Here is a 12,692-nt window from a genome sequence, read left to right on the forward strand (position 1 = left end):
CGACCCCTGGGGCACTCCATTTGATACTGGCTGCCAACTAGACATGGAGCCATTGATCACTACCCGTTGAGCCCGACAATCTAGCCAGCTTTCTATCTACCTTATCGTCCATTTATCCAGCCCATACTTCTTTAACTTGCTGGCAAGAGTACTGTGGGAGACCGTGTCAAAAGCTTTCCTAAAGTCAAGGAACAACACGTCCACTGCTTTCCCTTCATCCACAGAGCCAGTTATCTCGTCACAGAAGGCAATTAGATTAGTTAGGCACGACTTTCCCTTGGTGAATCCATGCTGACTCTTCCTGATCACTTTCCTCTCCTCTAAGTGCTTCAGAATTGATTCCTTGAGGACCTGCTCCATGATTTTTCCAGGGACTGAGGTGAGGCTGACTGGCCTGTAGTTCCCAGGATCCTCCTTCTTCCCTTTTTTAAAGATGGGCACTACATTAGCCTTTTTCCAGTCATCTGGGACCTCCCCCGATCGCCAGGAGTTTTCAGAGATAATGACCAATGGCTCTGCAATCACATCCGCCAACTCCTTTAGCACTCTTGGATGCAACGCATCCGGCCCCATGGACTTGTGCACGTCCAGCTTTTCTAAATAGTCCTGAATCACTTCTTTCTCCACAGAGGGCTGGTCACCTTCTCCCCATGCTGTGTTGCCCAGCGCAGCAGTCTGGGAGCTGACCTTGTTTGTGAAGACAGAGGCAAAAAAAGCATTGAGTACATTAGCTTTTTTCACATCCTCTGTCACTAGGTTGCCTCCCTCATTCAGTAAGGGACCCACACTTTCCTTGACTTTCTTCTTGTTGCTAACATACCTGAAGAAACCCTTCTTGTTACTCTTAACATCTCTTGCTAGCTGCAACTCCTAGTGTGATTTGGCCTTCCTGATTTCACTCCTGCAAGCCCGAGCAATATTTTTATACTCATCCCTGGTCATTTGTCCAATCTTCCACTTCTTGTAAGCTTCTTTTTTGTATTTAAGAGCAGCAAGGATTTCACTGTTAAGCCAAGCTGGTCGCCTGCCATATTTACAATTCTTTCTACACATCGGGATGGTTTGTCCCTGTAACCTCAATAAGGATTCTTTAAAATACAGCCAGCTCTCCTGGACTCCTTTCCCCCTCATGTTATTCTCCCAGGGGATCTTGCCCATCAGTTCCCTGAGGGAGTCAAAGTCTGCTTTTCTGAAGTCCAGGGTCTGTATTCTGCTGCTCTCCTTTCTTCCTTGTGTTAGGATCCTGAACTCGACCATTTCATGGTCATTGCCTCCCAGGTTCCCATCCACTTTTGCTTCCCCTACTAATTCTTCCCAGTTTGTGAGCAGCAGGTCAAGAAGAGCTCTGCCCCTAGTTGGTTCCTCCAGCACTTGCACCAGGAAATTGTCCCCTACATTTTCCAAAAACTTCCTGGATTGCCTATGCACCGCTGTATTGCTCTCCCAGCAGATATCAGGGTGATTGAAGTCTCCCATGAGAACCAGGGCCTGCGATCTAGTAACTTCTGCGAGTTGCCGGAAAAAAGCCTCGTCCACCTCATCCCCCTGGTCTGGTGGTCTATAGTAGACTCCCACCACGACATCACTCTTGTTGCTCACACTTCTAAACTTAATCCAGAGACTCTCAGGTTTTTCTGCAGTTTCATACTTGAGCTCTGAACAGTCATACTGCTCTCTTACATACAGTGCAACTCCCCCACCTTTTCTGCCCTTCCTGTCCTTCCTGAACAGCTTATATCCATCCATGACAGTACTCCAGTCATGTGAGTTATCCCACCAAGTCTCTGTTATTCCAATCACATCATAATTCCTTGACTGTGCCAGGACTTCCAGTTCTCCCTGCTTGTTTCCCAGGCTTCATGCATTTGTATATAGGCACTTGAGGTAACCTGCTGATCGCCCCTCTTTCTCAGTATGAGGCAGGAGCCCTCCCCTCTCACGCGCTCCTGCTCGTGCCTCCTCCCGGTATTCCTCTTCCCCACTTACCTCAGGGCTTTGGTCTCCTTCCACCGGTGAAACTAGTTTAAAGCCCTCCTCACTAGGTTAGCCAGCCTGCTTGCGAAGATGCTCTTCCCTCTCTTCCTTAGGTGGAGCCCGTCTCTGCCTAGCACTCCTTCTTGGAACACCATCCCATGGTCAAAGAATCCAAAGCCTTCTCTCCGACACCACCTGCGTAGCCGTTCGTTGACTTCCATGATTCGACGGTCTCTACCCAAGCCTTTTCCTTCCACGGGGAGGATGGACGAGAACACCACTTGCACCTCAGACTCCTTTATCCTTCTTCCCAGAGCCACGTAGTCCGCAGTGATCCGCTCAGGGTCATTCTTGGCAGTATCATTGGTGCCCACATGAAGAAGCAGGAAGGGGTAGCGATCTGAGGGCTTGATGAGTCTCGGCAGTCTCTCCGTCACATCGTGAATCTTAGCTCCTGGCAAGCAGCAGACTTCTCGGTTTTCCTGGTCGAGGCGGCAGATAGATGACTCAGTTCCCCTGAGGAGAGAGTCCCCGACCACCACCACCCGCCTCCTTCTCTTGGGAGCGGTGGTCGTGGAACCCCCAACCCTCGGACAGCGCATCCCATGCCTTCCAATCGGCGGAGTCTCCTTCTGCTCCCTTCCCTCAGACGTATCATCTGGTCCACTCTCCGCATTAGTACCTGTGGAGGGAACATGAAAATGGTTACTTACCTGTATCTGCCCTGCTGGTACATGGACGTTCCCCTTTTTTCTTCTGGAGGTCACATGATGCCAAATTTCTTCACCATCCTTCTGTCCCCGATGTGCAGCCTGTCTGAATCTTCAGAACCTTGTGCCCGTAGAAGCCTATCCTGACATCCGTCCAGGAAATCTTCAGTTTCCCTTATGCAACGCAGGGTCGATACCTGTTGCTCCAGACCTTGAACCTTCTCTTCCAGTATGGAGACCAGCTTGCACTTTGTACAGACAAAGTCGCATCTGTCCTGTGGAAGAAAGACAAACATAGCACATCCAGTGCAGGTCACAACAGCTGAACACCCCCATCCGTATTACCTTCCTTCTACGAGCTTCCTCAAAAGTTGTAGTAATTACTCAGAGAATCCGGCAAGATGTAAGCTGGCAAGATGTAAGCCTCAGTGGGCTCTCCCCAGGCGAACTCCCAGGCAAACTCCTTTTGTTCGCTGCTCAGCTGGTTCGCAACTGACTGGCTTTTTATGCAGTCAGGCCCACTTAAGGCTCACCTGGAACAAAGCACACCCAGTTTCCCCCCTTTTCAAACAACCAATCAAGCACACAGCACACAGTCACACTGTCCTCACAACAAACACTCAGATACTCACCAACACAGCCTCCTTAATGCAGCCCTTAGCGTACCTCTTCTCAGGCAGATCCCAGGCAAACTCCTTTTGTTAGCTGCTCAGCTGGTTCGCAACTCATTGTTCTAAGTCAGCCATAAAAATGTTGGCATACTGTGGGGCCATGTGGGTACCCATGGCAGTGCTGCTGATTTGAAGTTATACATTGTCCCCAAATGTGAAATAGTTATGGGTGAGGACAAAGTCACAAAGTTCAACCACCAGGTTTGCCGTGACATTATCGGGGATAGTGTTCCTGACGGGCTTGTAGTCCATCTTTGTGTGGAATGTTGGTGTAGACGGCTTCTACATCCATAGTGGCTAGGATGGTATTTTCAGGAAGATCACTGATGGATTGTAGTTTTCTCAGGAAGTCAGTGGTGTCTCGAAGGTAGCTGGGAGTGCTGGTAGCGTAGGGCCTGAGGAGGGAGTCTACATAGCCAGACAATCCTGCTGTCAGGGTGCCAATGCCTGAGATGATGGGGCGTCCAGGATTTCCAGGTTTATGGATCTTGGGTAGCAGATAGAATACCCCTGGTCGGGGTTCCAGGGGTGTGTCTGTGCGGATTTGTTCTTGTGGTTTTTCAGGGAGTTTCTTGAGCAAATGGTGTAGTTTCTTTTGGTAACCCTCAGTGGGATCAGATTAAAACTATTTCCCCATGTTTATTTCCCCCCTCTCCCCCCCACTGTTCCTCAGACGTTCTTGTCAACTGCTGGAAATGGCCCACCTTGATTATCACTACGAAAAGTCCCCCCCCCCCCCCCCCCCCGGCTCTCCTGCTGCTAATAGCTCACCTTACCTGGTCACTCTCCTTACAGTGTGTATGGTAACACCCATTGTTTCATGTTCTCTGTGTATATAAATCTCCCCACTGTATTTTCCACTGCATGCTTCCGATGCAGTCAGCTGTAGCTCACGAAAGCTTATGCTCAAATAAATTTGTTCGTCTCTAAGGTGCCACAAGTACTCCTGTTCTGTTATCTAGTGCAAGTACACATGCATGTTACTGCCCAATTCATTGTGGTATGTTCACATCTGAAGTTATTCTCACTGATTATTTTTATTTTTAACAAGGGCTGTGTACTAAAGCACTTTGTTGTATACTGTGTCAAGTCAGTGCCGTTGCTAATTTTACAAGCTCCAATATGTGGCAATTCATGCTTGTCTTTCTTAGGGTAGGATCAAACTATTGGTGTCTTTTTGACTAGATGAAGACATGTCCAGCTGCAGACATAGCACTGGTACCCTGTTTAAGATTCAGGCTCGCCTCGCCCTCCCTGCACCCAGTGCAGTTGTTTTGCTTTAGAATGTGAACTTTGTCCTCTGAAAAAGTGTTGCCACTCATTAAACAATATGATGATAATGCAGCCATTGTACTGTACTGATGTTTTCTTTTTCTCTACCTGCTTTAGTTACTTTTAACTGAAGCCTCCTGCACATAGCCCCTTTTATGTTCTGTTTAATGCTGTGACAGAATAAGATGCCCTAAAGGCTGGCACCTGCCTTTCAGTCTAACATACTACCTTCCTGTCAGGCAGCTTTCAATTACTGTGCTTCTGTGTGTCCAACTGTGTCTTTGTTAAGAGTTTCAAGATGGCAGTGACAAGCTATTCTGGTACTTAAGGCAACATGCATGACAGTCTGCCTTAACACTTGCATTTTTAAAAAGCTTTGCCTCAGGGGTCTAGGGAACCCAGCATTTAAGAAACCCTGAGCCTTTCAAGGACTGATGTGCTGGTTTTAGGTAATGCTTCGTTGGAAACTTGGTTGCTGCTGAGAGGCTTCAGAATCTACTTGAATGGATATTAAGTGTCATAACAATATTTATGTGTTGATTCTAAATGATTGTTTCCTTGCCTAATGGCATTTTCTTGGCTACTAAACCGTGCAGTTCCTTGCATATTGATTATGTGCTGCAGGCCAAGAAACATACTAAAATAGCATGTTCTCACAAGTTTTGTCCTGTTTGCGTCAGTGGCGTGGGTTTATATGTACAGAGGAGATAGTGCTCTGTGTGTGTGTTTACGCATATGGTGCCTGTTTGTGTAGGTATATAATAGGAATGACAGGCACCTCATGTTCAAACACAATATATATAAAACACATATTATAGGTATATACTGAGAGAGGGATTGCATTTACAATAAGACTAATATCCCTCCATCTGATACTTGAATGGTTGAATTATTCTCTTTGACAAACTAATTCTTCATAGGACAATTAACTTCTGTATGGAGGGATTTTAATCCTTTTTTAAATGCAAATGTGTCTCTCAGTATATACCTATAGTATGTGTTTTATATAAATTGTGTTGTGCATGAAGTATCTATGTGTCGCTGATATTTATATCTTTCTTATCTATATATAGATAAATAGATAGTAACATACTTGCTAAAGTTTGCTGAAGAATATTTAAACATGCTTTAAAAAAAATTCTCACATTTCTTTTTGTTCTAACTTACAACCACAGTCCCCACAAACTTCATGCATACTTATTCTGATAACATCCTGCACAGAGGCCACTTTTGACATTTCAAAGTGAAATGTGGTCAGTTATGTGATGTGATTGGTGGTGTGGGGGGCATCCTGCAGCTGTGCAAGAAGCCTATGAAGGGTTCCCTGGTGCTTCTGTGTTTCCCCCGCCAGCTCAGTTCTTCTCTGACTGGCAGTAAATAGGTGGTTTGTCAGAGCAGAATTCCTCTCCCCGCTACTTCTCTTCCCAAGGCCCCCCTCTGAACTCAAGTCCCCCTTTTTCCTCATCACCTTTTAGGTAGCTCAAATTCCCCTCTCCCCCACCATACACCCATCATGGCTCCTCTCCCGCACCATACATTCATCATGGCTCCTTCCAGTCTCACACAAGTCGCTATTCTCCCTTAAAGCCCTATGCTTGCGTGAGGCTTCATCCAAACCTCCCCACAGTCCTGTTCCCCAGGACCCCACCCAGAGACACCAGGCCCTTTCACATATAGCTACCATGCTCCCCACATCCTTGGCCCTCACTATACTTCCCAACCACATTCAAGTTTTAAAAGCTGAGTGGTTGGGGAGTAGAAGAGCATAGCAGGTACTGGGAATATACCCAGAAGGTGCATGGGGACAATACAGGCCATGTGTGGGGCTCATTGAGAAGAATAAAGCCCTGCAGAGGTTAATGGAGAGGCAACGCTGCTGTGTAGGAGGGCAGTAGGAGGAGCAGGCTATGGGGAAGTGGCAAACATCACAGCTCTGCGGGGGCATATGGACAAAATCTTTACACTGAGTTAATCTGATACATAGTCAGTGAGATACAAATAAACATGGAACTCTACAGTGTCATTTTTCAGAGCAGAATCACAGTTTCAGTGGATGCTTTTGGATTTGACAGATCCAGGTTGTAATCGGCTTTAAAAAATCTTTTGTGGGTTTGTTTGGTTGTGTTTGTAACTAGCTTCCCACAATAAGGAAGGGCTGCATTGTTGTTTTAAAGTGTTTGAATGACTGGCGAGTGCAAAAATCAGAGTATTTGGTATCTTCTCCATCCTATTGCCCTGTCCGTTGTTCCTGTTTGTTGAATTCTTGCAAGCAATCTGCCTCTTAGGAGAGGAGAGCAGATGAGAAGAGTGCAGTGACAATGCATTATGTGCTTGTGAACCAAGCCACAGTTGACTGTGTGTGATTGTAGGTTGAGCAACTTTCCTAATCTGTGGTGTATTTATTATAGTGATGCAGTTAGCAGGAACATCAATCTGAGTTGAGGTTTTATATTGCACCTGTGGAGGTGCTCTCAAAAGTAATAAATTATTTTAAACTTATCATAATACATGTTTTCAAGATGATCAGAGCCAGAATAGATGGTACAGTGGGTACAGTCTTGGACACAAAATCCTGCTGTCAGTATACCAGTATAAATCTGGAATAACTCAGTTGCCATGTGTTAAGTTACTTTGGATATACAACAGTATACATGAGAGCTGAATATGTCACTTGAGGATTATGAGCTTGATTATCTTCACACTGTTTTTACTCTGGTGTAATTACATTGATTTCAATTAATTTACTCCTACTTTAAATTGGTGTTAAAGAGATCAGATTCAGACCTGACATGACCCTGATTCTGCTTTCAGTTTATCCCGTGTAAATCCAGAGTAACTCCATTGAAATCAGTGGATTTTTCCATATTTACGCTGGGGGTGGTCCCTGGGAGGTTGTCATAAAGAAGGTAGGGATTGTTTTCCGAAGATCCTTTTTCTTGATGAAAAGAGTAATTTAATATTTGTTTATTTGTTGTGTTTCTTGTCTATGTTTAAGTAGACATCCTACGTATCTTTATCCATTACAAGTATCTCCACTTACAAAGCATTGTTGCATTGCTGCCAGCAGACACAGTGTTTCTACTCTGAGGATCATCTCTGCAAAGGAAAGTCTGGTCTGACTATCACTACCCACACATACACAGATTTGCATAATAAACTTGGTATCTGCTGCACCAGGATCTAAAATCCCTTCCTAAATCTGGATCTACTTCAGCGTAATCATAGATGTGCCCCTCACCTTCATTATGAATGCTAAACATGTGCTATTTGCCGCATGTGACAGTCTAGCCCTGAAAAACACTGGAGACCAGAGTCAATGGTCCAAGCTTTATTACAGCCTTTCTTATCAAGGTGACATTTTTGCTTTGAAATATATGTATTTATTTACTTCATTAATGGAGTGGCCATTTTTGCCACCAAGCTTTTATTATAAACCAAGTTATTGAATAAACCAATCAGAACAAAGCATATTTTTTTAAAAGGTCCAATATCTAAACCAGAAGGCAGATATACTGGCCACTGGATTAACAGTTTTCTGTTCCCTGACTGACCAGAGCAGGGGCTGCTCCAGGCTAATGAGAACACCTGACTCCAATTAACCTGCAAAGCCTTTAAGCTAATGTGACCACCTGACTCTAATTGAGGCCCTTCTAATAATATAAAAGGGCTCACTCCAGTCAGGCAGAGAGGAGCCGGAGAAGAGGAAGTGCGGCTGAAGGGCTGGTTAATGAAGACACCTCAAATCATTGGTAAGGGAGCCCTAAGGTAAGGGTGAAGAAGGGAGAAGCAGGAGAGCTGTGGGGAAGTGACCCAGGGAAATGTAGCAAGTCTAGCAGTGAAAGGTTGGCTGCCAACAGCTGCTACCATTAGGGTCCCTGGGCTGGAACCCGTAGTAGAGGGCGGGCCCGGGTTCCCTCCAACCCACCACAACAGAAACACCTCCTGGGAGGGGAAAACAGGCCCCTGTCAGGACAGGAGGCTAAACTGTTTTGGCATGAGGCCGTAGGAGCAACAGAGACACTGGGAATTCTCTCACCAACCTCCATTGCTGGCTTATGATGAAAAGTGCTGAGTAGACTGTATCCCTGACCATAGAGAGAGAGAAGGGCTACGTGGAGGGTTGCAGTGAGCCTCTGAAGCTAGCATAAACCACCTGGAAGCGCGGCACCCAGGAGGACAAGATCGGAACTCTACCACAATATATACACAGTATGGAGATTTACTCCCATAACTTTCTCTACACACTTCAATTTCTGAATTGCAGTATCCTTGCTTTTCTACTTTTGGCCTGTTCCAGAGCAGAGAATGCCAGCTATGCAAAATCACATAATAGTTTTGTGATATGGACAAAAATCTATTATAGACTGGTCTGACACTGTCAAACTCAATTCACTTGTTTCCCAAACATAATTTTAGTTCCATTCTTTATCCGTGGAAGGTAAATTAAATCTACTGTGCCACTTAACTTGATGTGTATTGTTTTCATAGAGGAATTCTTGTCTTGATGCTAAGATCTGTGATGCTAATTAGGGTAGAAAATGTGCTCTTCTCTGTAGCACCAGTCAGCTGCAGAGAACACTTAGGACAACTGATTATTGATTTATCTATTTAATTACAATTTTACACTTAAATATGTGGACTCTGTTTAAAGTTAATTGGATGAGCAGTGAAAGAGGTGACTTCCTTTTCATTGTAAGTTGTAGGCCAGTGTTTCCCAAACTTGGGATGCCACTTGTGTAGGGAAAGCCGCTGTTGGGCCGGGCCAGTTTGTTTACCTGTCGCGCCCGCAGGTTCGGCCGATCGCGGCTCCCACTGGCTGTGGTTTGCTGTGCCCGGCCAATGGGGGCTGTGGGAAGCGGCAGTCAGTATGTCCCTCAGACCGCGCCACTTCCCACAGCCCTCATTGGCCGGGCACAGCGAACTGCGGCCAGTGGGAGCTGTGATCGGCTGAACCTGCGGATGCGGCAGGTAAACAAACCGGCCGGGCCTGCCAGGAGCTTTTCCTGCACAAGCGGCGTCCCAAGTTTGGGAAACACTGTTGTAGGCAGTCATGGTGCAAGGTCTCTCCAATCTTATCATGAATACACTAGTTAATACTGAGAAATAATTGTGGCCTGCACTCATTCTTGGTCCACAGACAACTATTTGTGCTGGAGCATGTCAAATCCCACCCAGAGATTTTTCTGACTATATAGATCACCGGTATTTAGGGACTGACCTGGGAAAGTCAATTAATTTCTTTTAAAAGCTCAACCTGGGCTCAAACGGAAGCTCTAAGTGTGAAAGGCCATTGTATTAACCATTAAGTTCTCCCTTTTCCAATTTTCTTGTGCAGCTCTGTGAATGCTCCTCCTTCTTGACCTGCTTTACCTCTGCTATTCTAGTCTTCATCTTTTTCTGAACAGAGTGCCAATTATGTAGAATAGCCTGGTGGTTATTTAACATATCTCTAGTTAAATGTTTTATTATAACTTTGAAAACCTAATTACCGAAGTTTTATGTGGTACTATACCATTTACTGGCTGCCACTTTATAAAAAGTACTCCTTTAGAGACAATAAACGCTAAGCTTTCAAAGGACATAGACAGGACCTGTAAAATGTGACAAAATCCAAAGGTTTATTTTTTTTTCAAAAGTATCTTGTCTATTTTTACCTCACCTATAGGAATACATATGGGAATAGCACAGTTCCATGCATTCATCTAAATCTCTTACTTGCCTTTCATAAAGTTTCATTCTGCACATGTCGTATTAAAAATCTATTAGGGATTAATAGCCTTGGTGGGGAGTGGCGGCACTTTCCACTGAAACTATTCAATATGTTTATTCATTTTCTACTTCACTGTGGCCAGATTTTCACTATACCTAACTTCACTTGAACAATGCATTATATTCAAACTTTTTTTTTTTATACTATAGCTCGCCCTGTTAGCTGAACAACACCTAGAGATCCTGGGTTAAAAACCTTGACATTTCAGATCGAGGCAACACAAGGACTGCACTTTTGTGCCTCTTGACACTGCTGAGATTTGCTCCAAGGGATAAAAAAAAGAAGCTAACAGAAAAACTTTTTATTAAGCCCGTTAGGCTTGAAACTGGAAAGGGGTGCTGGTATAATGAGGATTTGGGGGAGTTTGGGATGACACTAATGAAAGTGCTTATGAGTGATCAACCTGTCACTCAAACAAGAGGAATAGAAATCTCAAGAGCAGTGGTGTAACTCAGACAGTCCTATTTCACACCCTCCCACAAATTTTAATTTTAATTAATGAAAGTTGGTCTTGTTATGACAGTAAAAAGCATCTGAAACCATTCCCTGTTATTTCTTGCAACCTTCTAAGTGGAATAGAGTCTGAAAGATTTGTTTTTAATTTGAAAGGGTAGGTCACGTTGGGGTTAAAACCTTTTAATCGGAGCTTCTGCCATGAGCACATTTTCATAGTCCACTTATAAAAATGTGGAAAACAAGGGTTTGTAATGTTTCTAACACTTAACCAATCTCACCCCTGCAATATTAGCTACAAGCAGTAAAGAATGGCAATGTCCTTTGGCAGGAAGATTAATTGGAGAACACTCCCCATTAAATAATTGGTTGGAATGATACTGTTCCTTTAGTTATTGTTTTGCAAACAGCCCAGGATAGGGACGCTATTTTTATTTTTTTAAGTGAAAATGTCTCAGATACTATGGTTTCAAAACCAACTGCGGATTATTTAGTTTTTTCTGTGGAGCTTTTCAATGATTTTTATTGTATAAGTAAATACTAATACTCATGTGAGTGAGTGGATGCACCTCTTTCTGAAATTGACAGACATTGTGTCCACTTCCATCAGGGCTGTATTTTGGATTTAATGGTAAAATGCTAGATGGTCCTTTGTGTTCTTTAAAAACTAAGCAGTGAACAAGAATAACTGATTCAGTGTTCATCAGACTGTATAAGCAAGGCATATTTTCAGGGACCATCTTAAAATTCCAATCCGTAGTCTTAAATTGAGACTGTCAAAGTTGGCAAAACCACAGCACAGTCTGACTTTTATTTTCTTATGATTATTTGCAAAGTCCAGGCACGTAATTATATATTGGGTTTTATTTAGAAACAAATGGTTCAGTGTCCTCTAAAAAATCATGTAATGATAAATGAGTGTGCCTGTGAGTAATGATGGGGGAAATATACTTGGGAAACAGATTTTGGTTTCAGACTTCCAAATCATTGTTATAATAAACGGTGACAAAATACTGATTTTAAAGCTCATAATAAGTGATTTGATAGTGACCTACTTGTTTGTTCCAGACCATTAGCATTAGTCTCACATTCTCACATCTGAAATAAGACCTAATGTTAGTAAAGACTGTGGGCCCAATTTTACAAATTGCTCAGCTCCCTCAACACGTTTTGATTGGAAGAGGCACTCAGGACCTTGCAGAATTCATGCCAGTTATTTTCTTTCTCTTTCCTTGTAGTTGTAACTCTGGCAGGCGTCTCTCATACAGATTTAGAATGCTTATTAAGCTCTACTCTGCTACCAGTCATTGCCAAGACCGTGACTAAGACTAGCACAGTGTTGAATTCAGAATATTAGTTGGACTGTAGGTTTCAAAGGAAAGCCATCTAAGCCTGCAAGAGAAGAAAGGATGTTTACTTGGAAAGATAGGGATTTAGTTAAACTAATAAACACACAGGTATTGTAGGTTTTGGATCTAGTTGCGTGCCTTAATCAAACTCAAGCTAAGAGGAATGTGTAGTGATATCACTTCCAGGTCTGAGAATTATAACTAAACAGGTGCCACAGTTTGACAGTGCATCTCAGGTGATACCAGAAGGCACTTAATTGGGCAGGCTGGGGTCTAAACTAACACCATGTCAGGTTGTAGCTTAACCCACAATGAATTAAGAGATCATCCTTGCAAAAGTGGAGCTATATTTTATTTATTCATAGATTCATAGATATTTAGGTCAGAAGGGACCATTATGATCATCTAGTCTGACCTCCTGCACAACGCAGGCCACAGAATTTCACTCACCACTCCTGCGAAAAACCTCTCACCTATGTCTGAGCTATTGAAG

General features: G+C 43.8%; 1 protein-coding gene across 3 annotated transcripts in view; it reads left to right on the forward strand.

Annotated features, from left to right (window-relative positions):
• Positions 1–12,692, forward strand: part of TENM2 (teneurin transmembrane protein 2) — an 832,723-nt gene that overhangs the window by 577,835 nt on the left and 242,196 nt on the right. The window lies entirely within an intron of this gene.

The sequence above is a fragment of the Chelonia mydas genome, chromosome 8 (assembly GCF_015237465.2).
Source record: "Chelonia mydas isolate rCheMyd1 chromosome 8, rCheMyd1.pri.v2, whole genome shotgun sequence".
NCBI classification, from domain to species: Eukaryota; Metazoa; Chordata; order Testudines; family Cheloniidae; genus Chelonia; species Chelonia mydas.